This window comes from Camelus bactrianus, chromosome 30 (genome assembly GCF_048773025.1).
Source record: "Camelus bactrianus isolate YW-2024 breed Bactrian camel chromosome 30, ASM4877302v1, whole genome shotgun sequence".
Taxonomy (NCBI): domain Eukaryota; kingdom Metazoa; phylum Chordata; class Mammalia; order Artiodactyla; family Camelidae; genus Camelus; species Camelus bactrianus.
The window spans coordinates 20,303,921-20,317,771 of record NC_133568.1 but is presented as its reverse complement, the minus strand read 5'-3'; the positions used below and the strand labels follow the sequence as shown (position 1 = coordinate 20,317,771).

At 48.7% G+C, this 13,851-nt stretch overlaps 1 long non-coding RNA gene across 2 annotated transcripts; it reads right to left on the bottom strand.

The window, feature by feature from the left end:
• Positions 1-1,814: 1,814 nt before the first annotated feature.
• On the bottom strand, positions 1,815-13,604 carry LOC123618643 (uncharacterized). 2 transcript variants are annotated; one of them, XR_012503279.1, is made up of 3 exons: positions 12,951-13,604; positions 12,254-12,527; positions 1,815-12,169 (listed from the first exon to the last, which is right to left on the bottom strand). It is a non-coding gene; the product is annotated as an uncharacterized LOC123618643 (long non-coding RNA). The 2 variants fall into 2 exon arrangements; XR_006727081.2 differs by having other exon boundaries at positions 1,815-7,317; positions 12,951-13,602.
• Between the last annotated feature and the right edge of the window lie 247 nt (positions 13,605-13,851).

Here is a 13,851-nt window from a genome sequence, read left to right as displayed (position 1 = left end):
CAGGGCCAAGAATTAAAAGTGGCAAAAATCAAGGCTAAATAATATTGTACGTATAGACCACATTTTGAAAAGAATAATGAATGCAATGGATTAAACTCATAAAATATATAAAATCCATGAATTAATAATTACACTAAAAAGAATCGGTCACCATTGAGAGTATGAGAGTGTCATTTATGCTGTCTTTCCTGTACGAACTGTACTCGGGAAAGCCAAAAAAGTTCATGAGGGAAAGTTTGTTTTTATAGACAAATTCCAGCCAATCACTTCAGAAGGAATGACAGAGCTAGAAGATCACCATCTGTGACATCCGACGGCATGCTGGCTCTAGGCTGCATCATTAGCCCATGCTCAGACCATTGGGTAGAAGGCTGATGGAGAACGCCAGCGTGGAGTGAGCAGACTGACACTCTCTGAACCCACTGTCAATGTTAGCTACCCCGGGACTTGGATGTGTGGTCTGTGCGCACACGCAGGCCTGCGGAGTGTGCGCACAGAGACAAGCACGGAGAAGGACAATGCTGGGCGAGCACGTTACTGGTGGGGCAGGAGTGTGTATGGTGGATTTGGATGGGGCAGTCCCAAAGTGCAAAGCTCTGTGTTTCTGTGCACAGGAAGAGGTGGAAGTCCCCAGAGCATGGAGGGTGGGCTCTGCTCAGAAAGCTCTACCTTGCTCCTCAGTGCAGCTTTCCCCATCATGGCCCTGGCTGCACAGACCACGTGCTGAATCTCAAGGCTCTACAACAGGAGGATGGGTCCCTGATACAAATGGTTAATGCTCAGAGCAGATACATTTTTGCAGGATTTTATTACAAAGTCTGCTTCACCAGGTGCTAGCACCACATGCAGGCCCTGTGGAGAGGAAAATCCCAGACAGATGGACCCCAGAGGGCGCCGGACAAAGGAGGGTGAGAAGGGAGGCCAGCTGGGGCCGCCAGGCGCTGGTTGGCCAAACTGGCTCTCCAGGGCCTGTGGGGATTGAACCAGGTGTCCGCAAGCCGTGACAGAGGGTGCATTCTTACCCTATGTGTCCCCAGCGGCTAAGTGTACAGGCTGGAGAAGACAGAATCAAGGGAGCGGGGCTGCTCCTGGTATAAGAAAATGCCCACCAAGGACTGTGTCTGCTCGGGATGGACCCGAAGACAGGTGAGCAAAGCATTACAGCAGAGAACGAAGGGGTGGTAAGCAGGGTGGGTGACTGCTTCAGAGAGGAGGACGAGGCTACAGGAACACCACTGGTGATCACACAATTTTACCGCCATGTGTGCCTTCCGTGGAGGAGGTGTGAGTGGGCCCCACCATCACTGTCCCCACAAAGAAAAGGGGACAGCTAGCACTTGGCGTCATCTGAGGGTGACGGCTGGGGAATTGTTAATCAGCACTATAAATCATATAAAGCTCACCATTTAAACCACTTTTATGTGTTCAGTTCAGTGCCATTAAGCACATCCACACTGTTATGCAACCATCACTCCATCCATCTTCAGAACTTTTTGTCTTCCCTAAGTGAAGCTCTGTCCGTGTTGAACACTAACTCCCCCTCCCCATTCCCCAGCCCCTGGCAACCACTATTCTACTTAAGATTTAATTTTAAGATTTAAAACAAAGTGAATATTGGTGAATTCACCCTTTTGGTACCTATTTTTACGAACCAGTGTTCCTTATTACAGGAATATTTATCATTTAATATGGGAGTTCCTCAGGGGAACAAACCTGTAGTAAATCCCCTTGAAGGTGTGGAGAGGGCACCTGTCCTGAACGGCATTGTTGCTCCTCTGTTTCCACGGACAGACAATGGTTCAGGGTGAGTGGTCCAAGAGGCTGTGCGTCACACTGCAGATTACAGAGATTTAGGATGAGGGGGTGAGTCCTTCTAAGCTGATGGAAGGTGCACGGCGGGGCACAGTGGTGTCCTGCAGGAGATGCCATGGCATTGCTTTAATGTGGCCCTTCACTGCCTGGACCTGTTCCACCATGAGATGTCACCACCCACTCAAAGATCTCAAGCCCAGAAGATACTGACCCCAGATGTTTCTATCAGTGATTCCCAGCTGGCTAAGTGCTGGTGTGGCAGGCGGGTTGGAGCTATTCTGATTGCATGTGTATCCTTCTCCTTTCTCCCCAGCCCCCAAGATCCAGGAGCCATCTTAGGGTCCCACAGCGCCTGACGGGAGAGCCGTGCCCTTCAGGTGTGCTGGGCCCACGTGGGTAATCCCATCAACCTCCAAAATGTATAGGCTCGAGGCTTACCCAGGGCTCCAGGGGAATTAGAATACCAGTAAGCCTTCCAGTGGCATCGAGTGAAACTGAAGCCATGGATGGATCCCCCTCTAAGGAATTCCCCTGTTGTCCTGGCCAGGAAACGGGGTGTGGAATATTTGGCTATGACTCCAAAATGAAGGAACTGTGTTAAAGCAGCACTTGGCCCCTGCTCCCTGCTAGCATTCTGTGACAAGATCTCTGCTTGTCTGAATCTTCTGAAACGACTTGAGATAGTGTACATTCCAAGATATTAAGTTTAAGACTATTAAAAAAAAGAGAGAGAGATCTTTAGGGTGTCAAAACTGTCATTGTCTTACATGCTCTTTCCAGTTTAAAAAAAATCTCCTCTTAATAACATCTTTTTGTACTAACTTCTAGGAAAACAACTCCAAAGCAGTATGAGCAGTGCTTCTCAAATGTCCACACGTATGTGAATCACCTAGGGATCTTGTAAAAATGCGGATTCTGAATCAGCAGGTACAGTGCAGGGGCTGAGATTCTGCGTTTTAAAGAAGTTACCAGGCAAGACAGGCTACAATATTTGCAGGGTCCTGTGCAAGATGAAAATGCAAGGCCACTTGTTTAAAAATTATTAAGAATTTCAACAGCAGAGCATTACACCAGGGGGTGACTCTCCTAACTGCAGAGTCCTTCTGCATGTGGGGCCCTGTGGGCCTCCAGGTCACACGCCCTCCAGGTGATGCTGATGGCTGCAAAGGAGCAAGGCTATCCCTGTGCGCAACACAAGGAAGTCTCCCTCCACCACTGTTCCTTAGAGTTGAGGTTCACCATATGGCGGCTCTGACTTGAATTCCATCAAGAGGAGTTAGTTCCTCAAGCCCCCAAAATCTCGCATTGTAAGGTGGTCTAGCGATGAGAAGCTTTGGGTATTCAATAATGCAGAGATGGTATGAGGTCCAGATCTATTTATGTCTGTCCTCAGAATTTAATGACTTGGTGAGATGACAAATCAGTGCTTCATAAACTACAGGACACTGTACAAATATTGGCACGTCTGCTGTAAGATGCCTTGGACTTTTAACTCGGTGAGACTAGCATGAATAAAAACGCTGGTGCTTTCCTAATGTCAGCCTCTAAGTTCAAGCCAGCTCTGCCATTTTAGATAGCTGGAATTTAATTCAAGTGAATATGAAATCATGCCTGAAGGAAGGGTGCAGAGAGAGAGGAAACAGGGCGGGGGAAGAGATCACAATGAGGGACCTCAGTGCTTTCCCAGAGGCGCTGAAATGGGAAATAATTAACCTTTGGAAAGCCTGTGAGGTGACTTGGTATTTTCCCACCCCGCCAAGGCTGAAAGGTTAATTAATTTGCCCTGCAAGGAAGAGCTAGGCCTAAAATTTAGAAGCACTGGCTGGATGCCCCATGCTCCCCCTTCTGAGCAGGAGTCAGATGGGAGGGTGCTCTCTCCGTGGGGGGTCACCCACCCGCAGGGACAGAGCTTACCCTACCCTCTGCCCTCATCCCCCACATCACTCCCAGGGTCCACCCAAAGGTGCCCCTGTGGTCTTCTGCCACGGTGCCTTCTGGGGCCTGCCTGGGGGCCCACCTGTCTTCCCTCTGGCTGGGGACCTGGGGACATGAGTTGGTTCCACCCTGGGGCTGGTGTTATTTTCTGGCTGTGGTCTGTTAGGGTTGCTACCCTCCCTTGCAGACATGGGAATTCCTAGAGGAAGTGCCCGTTTACCAGGGAAGAGGCCTCGCCGCCCAGGCCAGCTGGCTCTGCCCTGGCAGCCCTGCCAGGATCTGTGCTCCCTGCCCAAAAGGAGGCCCCCGAGGTGAAGGACTCTGTCAGAACTTGCTCTTCTGTGAACAATTAGTGCTCTGGCTGCCAGTGGAGTTAAATGTGGTACTTGAGTCCTTGCCTCACCTGGAGTTGGAAAAAGAACTCTCCATTTCCTCCTCTGGTCTTTCAACAACTATGATTTTCCACCTTGGCTGCACAATTTAATCACCTGGGGTGCTTTAAAAAATACTAATGTAGGTCCTGCCCCAGGCCAGTTAAATCAGAATTCCTCAGGGTGCGACCGCGGCATCAGCATTTTTTAATAATCCCCAAATGGTCTCACCTGTAGCAGGGGTCGAGAACCGCTGCGGGGAAAACACACCAGCAGCCCCGACGGCGCAGAGCCCATCAAATGTGCGCGTCTAATGCTTGTTTAGGGCTCGTCTCAACTGCACTTCCCTCCCGGGAGCAGCTATTCTCAGGCTCCCTAGTCTGACTGACCCCTGACTCTCCGTGCACAAGGTCCAGCCCCCAGTGCACCTAGTCCCTCTCCAGAGCCCCAGCTGACCCCACCCCACCTCCTGTCCCAGCCTGTGCTCTGGTTCCTGGAGCATCAGAAGCACCATGTGGGCTCTGCACACAGCCAACCCCACAGCTCTCGTCATCAGGCCCTTTCCCTCCCCTCTCCAGCCAAAACACAGACACACACTTTGCCCCTGGGTCTCTGACAACGTGGGCGTGCCCAGCCCAGGGTTCTTGTCACCCCCAATGTCAGCAGGAACGCAGGCTGGAGCCGGGATGGTGGGAAGAACAAACAGCACCTCCAGGGTGGGGCCCTGGCCTCGTTCCTGTTGCCCACTGGCTGCTCCTGACCCATCTCTGGAAGGGGCGTGTGCACGAGCTGTCGAGGGGGTGAGAGATGCTATGAGGATGTTTCCGGTCTCCTGCACAAAGCCTCAGACCCTGGGTATCACCCTCCGGTCCTGTCCATCCCTGGGCTCCATGGCTCCAGTGCACCACTGCCAGTGACACCCACACCAACCAGCACAAGTTCTAGGAGCAACAGTCATCCGAGTGGTGCAGACTCAGCCAAGTGAGCTCGGACACGGGCAATTCGGGAATTACAGATCCAAGTACACGAGAGCACTCCGATGGCTGGGCCTCCTGGCTCCCACAGTGTTCCCTCCCACTGTTGCTGACAGCAGTCAAAGTATTGTCACAGGAGGGCCTTGGAGAGGCCCTCTTGTGGGTTGAATTGTGTCCCCCACAAATTCCTATGGCCAAGTCCTAACCCTCAGCACTTCAGAACGTGACCTTTCTTAGAAATAGGGCTAGTGCAGATGTAGTTAGTTAAGATGGGGTCATGCTGTGGGCCCTTAGTCTGATACACCTCATTTCAGATTTCTAGACTCCGGAGGAGTTTCTGCTGTTTTAAGCCACCTGGCTTGTGGTGCTTTATCATGGCAATACTAGAAATGAAGACAAGAGGTGAACTCAGGCCTGGGTTTTTCATCGTTTCTCCTCTGAGTGAGTTTCTACAGGTTGGGCTGCTTGCAGGTGTAAATAACCAAAACCCAATCTAATTGGGTTAAACAACAAAGAGGATTTATTCTAAATCTCAAGCTGCTTGATAAAAAGAGAGATGCACACTGACAGGAACCATCAGACGAGGCTAGGAGCTCAGAGAATGACAGGCGGGCACGTGTATTGCTGGGCTTGGGGGCGGGGTATAGCTTCATGGTCTCAGACAGCAGACTCTTTCCCCTAAACGTGAATTCAGCTACTTCATGGTTTCCCTAAAACAAAACCGTTCTTTACATTTGTGTACTGGAAGCGGATTCTGCACTGGAGTCAGCCTCAAAAATGACCAGGTTTAGCCTCTAGGTGGAGGCAGAGCATTCCTCAACATGAACTCACCACAGAGCTGTAAAAATGACAAATTCTCATGAGTCCAGACACCGGATATCCCAGCCCTGCACACCTGGGTGCTGTTAGAGGGAGAACCACAGCCTCTTGCTTGAGTTTCTCCCTCTAGGGAACAAAAGCCACGACGAGTGCTGGACACTTGGCTCCATCCTGCGGGCACGTGCTATGTGCTGATCAATGCTTTTGCCACCTGGGAGTGTGCTGTTCTGAGAGGTTCCACATCTACAGGGAACAATAAGGCGATTCATTTTTATCTTTAAAGCTTCAGTATTTAACATACATCCTATCAATATTGCCTTTTGTCCCCAGCTCTTGACTCTAATATTTAATTGTAATGTATTATAGTTGCAGCAAGTTGAATCAATTAAGATTGAAAAATGAGATGTTAAAAAAAAGTGGAAAAACATATCCTTTGTGGTCAATATTAATCTTTCAGAGTTTTTTTTTTTTTCTTTTTTTTCTGTAAGGAAGCCTGCCAAGAGTGGGGAAGACAATGAGGATAGAAAGTGATTCACTGAATCAGCAGCTTCAGAGAGGTCAGAAGGAGGCAGAACTGGCCCTTGTATTTGGCAAAGAGAGTCAAGAGGTTGGCTGGAGGCCTCTGGAAATGTATCCTGCGAGACGCAGAGAGGAGTGTGTGTGACCACGGGGTGGTCAGGAGGCTGGGGTTGGGCGCCATGCTCCTGAGGAGGGAGGGGCGCTCCCAGTCTCCTAGGACGTGACCCCCGCTGGCTCCAAAGGGAAGGGCCCCTTTCCTTTCCTAGAAATCAATGTTCTCTTTGTGTCAACAACCTCTCCAAGACCTTGATATTCTCCACCTGCTACCCTTGTGCTTGGGTTGCCCCAGAAGTGACTTTTCTTTTTCTTTTTTCTTTTTTTTTTAACATTTTTTATTGATTTATAATCACTTTACAATGTTGTGTCAAATTCCAGTGTTCAGCACAATTTTTCAGTCATTCATGGACATATACACACTCATTGTCACATTTTTTTCTCTGTGAGTTATCATAACATTTTGTGTATATTTCCCTGTGAGAAGTGACCTTTCTGTTAGAACCTCCTCAGTAAGAGGACAGGACCCATGGGTCACCGACATGGGGCCCCTGGCACTTAGTTCATCAGACGAAGAAAGCTGAGGCTAGAAGATGCTGTCAAAACAAAATCTCCCTAGGCTTCTCCAACAGTCATGTCCTAGAATTGCCCCAACCCCTCAGGCCACCACTCCAGACCTTGAAACAAATACCTCTGTGAAGGAGGAGGAAGTCATTTACACATCCACTCGACATTAGTTACTGTCACATGCCTGCTGCGGGCGTGGTACTCTTGGTCACGTTTGGGACACCTCATGAAGATGGACAAGTTTCTACTCTCATGAAGCTTACAACCTAATGAAAGAACAATGAACCAAGATATAAACAAACTCGTTTCAGATACTGACAAATGATATGAAGAAATTAAAATGCAGCGATGTAGTGTAGGGTGACTCTGAAGGGGCCGCCTTAGTTTGGGGTGGTCAAAGAGGTGACATCTAAGTGGAGATCAGAACAGAGAAGGAGGCAAACATGAGACCAGCTAAGGAAGAGTGTCAGGAGCAGGGCGAGCTACCCCGATGGATATAACCAGGAGGATGCTCATCTTGTGCAGTGGGAAGGAAGCCAGGGTGACATGACTGGTGACTCTCAATGGATGACTCTGTGCCCCAGGGGATACTAGACAATGTCTGGAGACATTTTTGTTGCCACAGTGTGGGAGGGTGCTCCTGGCAACTAGTGGGGAGGGGTGGACATGACTCTAAACATCCTACAATGCACAGGACAACTGCCCATGATGAAGAATTATCTGGATCAAAATGTCACTGGTGCTGAGGTTAGAGGGTAAACACGAAGGTGAGAGTGGCAAAGCTGGGCAGGGAGGCTGTCGGGCCATATCAGGCTGTGCATCCTCACAAGGAGCTGGGGTCACTCTAGAATGATGGAGTCCACTGGAGGCTTCTCCTCTGGGGCCTGGCTTGGTCTTCTATATTTTGAACTGATGGTCCTGGTGGAAATTGATGGAGGTGGTACCACAATAGAACCTCATACAGAAGCCCGAATGAGAGGCGAGGGTGGCTTGGACAAGCACGGAAGACGCACTGATGTGGGTGGTTTGGGATGCATTCTCAAGATGAAACAGACAGTTCTGTTGGTGAACTAGCTTGCGTGGAGTGGTGAGGGAAAGGTGAATCAAGCATGGTTCCTGATTTCCGCTGGAGCAACTGGATGGTTACTTGTAACATTTTTGTAATGAGAAAGACTAAGGGAGGATTTGTTTGGGGTAGAAGCCCAGAAGTTCTGTTTTTGGATGGGATGAATTTGTGACAATTATTAAACATCCACATGCAGGGATACAGCAGACAGTGGGCGATCATCATACAGATGGTATTTAAAGTAGACAAAATACACTAAAATCTGCCAACAGCGTGCCAGTTTATTTTAGACTACTTAAACGATAATAGTCAACCTAATATCAAAGGAAAAAAGAGGAAAATTATTTCCTTTTGCAGTTTGCATAGAAAAAGTTAGTTAAGCTCTAATGATATATGATTCTTAGATGAATAATTTTTTTAAAGAGGCAGGGCAAATGTAACCTAAGAAGATACTGACAAATGCAGAATGATCCAGCAAAAGTAAAGAATCAGGGCACAGAGAACTTGAACTTCTGGCTGGTGCTCCAGCGTCACATTCCTGAAACAATAGTTTCCCTGGTGGGGATGCTGTTACCCCACTTCTCCACAAGTCACCTCCCAAACATCCCCAAGGACCAGTGAGGTAGATGCCCCTCTGTGAAGCTGCCTCTGCTCCTGACCTAAGTGGCTGCTCTTTTCTGTGCATCTGAGACACTTGAAATCAAGTCGTTCCCATGAGCCAGGCCTGTGCTGACGCTGCACCCTCTCCCCGAGTCCTACGACTGTGGACTATGAACCCCAGTTTGCAGACCAAGTAGCTAAAGTGCTGAGAGGTTAAATTGCCTACGTCACCCAGCTAGTCAGAGGCAGAGCCAGGATTTGAACTCAGGGCTGTCCACTCCAGAACTCCTGCTCCTATTGTTTCTTCAATGATTTTCTCCTCCACTAGACTGTCAAGTCCTTGAAGGACAAAAATAAGCCAAACCGAGTTCACGGCAAACACCACGTGTCCTAGGTTTGCAAAGTGCCATATATCTGGAAGTAGTCTTGACATTAGAAATGCTGCCATGGAATCACAGCTACAAATGTCAGTCTCTAGGTATTCACAACCCAGGCCACTGAAATCTGCTGTCAAACACCAGCCACTAAAGGAACACTTCATAGAGAGAAAAAGTAAAATCTTGATTTCTCCTCTCAAAGCTGAGATGTTTAAGTCTTTAAAACATCAGCCCAAATGTGTATCAGAATTTTCTCTTTACTGAATTTCCTTTCTTTTTCCAGGAAGGAAAAAAACACATCACTTTTTCCTTTTGTAGCAGGTGCTCTGACCTCGTCACTGTCCTCCCTCAGGCAACACTGCCCCAACCCACCGATCTTCACCGACCTTCCCCCCCTGGGGCTGAATTTACTCCACCTCTGGAAACCAAGGCACATCCTCTTACATTGCAGAGAGTAACAGCTTAGTTCCCCATCTCTTGCTCCAACTGTTCATAAGTTTTAATTGGGATAATAGCAAAGATGTTCACTGCAGTGTTCTTTACAATGGCAAAAAGCTAGAAACCATCCAAATGACCACCATTATTGATATATTTGCTCAAATGATGCTACATTCACCTGACAAAATACTACCAGCTTTTAAAAATGTTTACTAAGAATTTTTATTAACAATGGAAGATGCTCAAAACATAAGGGGAAAAAAGGATATTGAATATAACATAATCACAATGTGCATTGTTAAAAAGTGGTGCTTAGACACCAAACCTGGTAGAAACCAACCAAACAATGGCAACATGTTAATGAAATCATAGGTCATCTTATTTTTCCTCATTAAGGTTCCTAACTTTTCCACCTTTTGTGTGTGCATTATTTTATAGTTAGAAAAAAAAGACATTATTGGTTATATTTTAAAATGGGTCTGTGGCTTCTGGGGTGAGAGAAAGCTTTGTTCCATTCCTGGCACTTTTATAAAGACAGTTAGTCATTTCCAGTGCGGCAAAGGAAGGGTACCAATTAAAAAACCCACAAGGTCTTTGCAAAGTCGGCATGTTCTTTTATGCATAAAAATATGTTGAAAGCGTATAATGTGCCAGGTGCAGGGCAAACCCTGAGGTACAGATGTGAGTAAGGCAAGGTCTCTCCTTCAAGGAGCTTACCCATTTGATGAGAGGTGTCCATTTAAAATCTTAGAATGAGAAAAGAATGTGTAGGCAAAGGTGGAACCAACTCCTTAAAAATGAATACTTTCTTTTTATCATCATTTTTAAACCTATCTAGTGATTTAAACAATCAACCAAATGTAAAAGAGTGAACACCTAAATGAGAGAGCGTTTCAAATATATTCTGCAAACCTGCCGACCACCTCCTGGAAGTCTGGCTGTAACCCCTCCTTTCCCTCTCCCGGGCACTCCATAGGAAGGTAATGCTCTCCAGGGCAGCCCCACTCCCCGGGGGCAGCAAGGCCACAATTCTGTGATCCACAGACACCAAAACAAAACAAAACAAAAAAACCCCAAAACCCAAAGTCCTCTTCCTTTTCTTTTTAAGCTAAATTTTGCAAAATCAGATCCATCTAGTATGAAATGGTCCCAAACCACCCGAAGTGCTGACAATCCCTGAAGCACTCCCAGGGAAACAGGCAGTTAAACGCAGTGGAAAACTCAAGCTGTTGTCTGATTAAAGGATTAATCAGGGGGGATTAATCTCCTACTATAGTGCTGTCCTGGGAGCAGTGAATGACAGAGCTGGAAAGGACCCAAGGTCGCCGTGTCCACAGTCTTCCTGTTACAAAACGGAGGGCCAGAGCCCGAGGGACTTGCTCAAATTCCCACTGTTGGGTCAGAGGCAGCAGGGCGGGGGCTCTTATTCACGGAGGGCTCTGTCCCAAGGGCTGCGAACTTTTACCTCTCGGTGAGAAATAAAATTGGGGCGTGTGTGTGTGTGTGTGTGTGTACATGAACCACATGGTGAAGATGGTCTCAGCCACAAAGTGGTTAAACAATGGTGATAAAAGACCATTCAGGAGCCAGCCAGCCTGCTCTGACACCTCCTGGCAGTGACCTGACCTCAGGCTGATCATTGGAATCCACTGAGCCTCCGCATCTTGGGTAAATTCTAAGTCGTCACTTCCCAGTGCTCTTGTCAAGATGAAGACCACCACACAGGTGAAGCAGTGTCTGACACTTATTTAAAACAGCGCACGAACGTTAACTCTTACAACTTTCAGGAATGCCAACAAACAGAAAGAGAAGTTCTGATATTTTCTTCCCACACCCGCCGGTTCCTCTGGCGTATCCGAGGGCTAAACGCAACCCCCTGGGGAGACCACAGTGTCCTCCTCTCCCTCCTCAGCCGGCAGAAGCCAGAAACGCCTCTCTTCACAAGGCTTTGTGCGGGTGGCACTGGTGTCCCTCTGGCGCCAGCTTTGCCCCCACACCTTCCCCACACCTTCCCCTGGGGCCCTGCAATGGCTCCTCGTGGAAGCTTATTCAATCAGGCCACATCTATTTCATCTGCTGAGAAGAGTCCTGCTCCCTGAGAAAACCCCCAAAGGGTGCCTGTTCCAATTTGTCTTTGCTCATGAAGAGTGACATGAAAGCAGTAGGCTCCCCAGGGCTGCCCACTGTGGTGACAATGGCAGAGATTCATTAAAGGCATAAATCAGCTCATTATCCAGACTGTAGTCTCCACTTGGTTTTGGGTAATTTTCTTGATATTTATTGATCCGGGAGGATGGGCAATGGCCTGTCCTGGGCCAAATAAGCAATTCAAAAGAGAGATACACATAGGGAACTAGAGTCAATTTCTATTAATAACATACAATGTAAAAGAAACGGAAAAGAAATTATATATGTATAACCAAATCAATTTTCTGTACACCTGACACCAACACTGTAAATCAACTACATTTCAATAAAAAACGTTCAAAAAAAGAGAGACAGCAAATGCCTGACCACGGCCAAAATTTCCGTTCCTTGGCAATTCACAAACACACCCTGGAACAGAAAGTGAAGCCTGGAATCTGTGGGTAGGTGGCCGGCTCACCAGGCGCTTCTTCCAGGTCCAAGGAACTCTACCTAGTAAGTTGAACCAGAGGAAGCTGTGGCTATGTACTCACTGTTTAGTCTACCCAAACAGCTGAAAACAATTCCACCTCTTACCTGTACAACGCCAGGGCTCAAGCAGCAAAGGAGTCTGTCCACGCAGAAAGGAAGGGAGTCTCTGCAGACGAGCGAAACCGCAGTGCCCCATGCAGCCTGCCAGTTCTTGCCAATAACTGAATTTTACAAGTCATGTTAACCAATCCAGGGAGGAAATTAATACTTTGTTGACCATCAGACATTTCAAAATTCATAGTTAGTTCTGGTTTTGACTGTCAGAGAGACGGCCACAGCAGTAGCACGTGACATACTGGAATTTATTTGTCATAACCCACTGTAAAATAGAAGCAGAGGAGGAAATAAATGAATTCACATGTCCAAAGCCACCCCAAGGAAGCCTGGATTCCAGTCCTGTCTTAAGAAGCATGTCTCTGTCCTCTCAGTCTCCTGGGCCCAGGCAGGAAGCGGAGGCTCACACCGGCCAGGGCGGAGCTGACATCCCGGGGAGTGAGGGTGACGGCCCTACACTTCTGGTGATTTTCCTCCTCCCGCCGCCGCCCACACCCCTCAGCCCGAGGGGCCTGGAGAAAAGCGACTTGCTGTCCAGTGAAGACCGAGTCCCCGTGCTGCTCAAAAGCCACCTTGGCCCGCCCCGACTCAGAGACAGACAGCGCTGGGCTCCTCGAACCTCAGTCACAGGCACAGACTCTGAATCAAAACCCTGGGCTCCGCGTGTAACCCGTGGGAGACGACTTACGGAGACACTGCTTCCAAATGTTTGAAATCAGGCGGATGGGAATTTCCGTCCCTCATCGGGTGGACATTCCAGGTGTGTCTGTTGCGTGGCTGCGACTAGAGGGAAATGCGTGGATGGGGCCCAGAGGCCGCGGTGAAGCCGCAGAGCTGTGTTATGGGGCTGGAGGGCCGAGGCGGGCGGAGAGGTTGAGGAAACGATTTAGTAAGGACCTGCCTTGTGCCAGCCTCCTGGGAGACATGACCTTGTCTCGCATCCCCTGGCCTTGGCCGACGTCTGCGGCCTGGTCTCACTCCCTCCAGCCCCAGTCGCGGAGCGCTAACCACACTGGCCCCCGGAGGGCGCAAGACTGGCAGCGCGGCACAGTCCCGCAGGGCGGTCCCTGCGGTCTCTCGCGGGAGTTTGGGAAGACACACTGAGCATGCGCAGCCCTGCCCTCGCCACGCCCTCTCCGGAGCCGCGTTCTCAGCTGCATCGCCAGGGGGCGCTCTGCTCAGAGCAAGGAGGAGGGCTACCTCCGCCCAGCAGGGTTGGGGGTACGTCTGGCAGAGGATAGGGTTAAAGAGTCGGAAGTCTACTCACTCAGTGACACAAACCACATTCTCTGCTGCCAGCTTTTAGTAAAGGTGACCTCTTTGCCCCTTCTGCTTATTTCTGTCTTATTTCGCCTTTGGTTCGGAACCAGGGCAAGGAAGAGGGATGCTATTACGGGCCACTCCCCCAACATACCAACACTCGCCCTCCTCCCAGGGCTTGGTCCTTGCACTTTCCTCTGCTTGAAAAATTCTTTTCCTCCAGATCCTAACTTGCCTTCTTTTCAATTAGGTTTTATGTCAAATATTCTTGATTCCATTTCCCTCTTCTGTTTTCTTCATACTTTTTGTTCACATCTGAAATAATCATG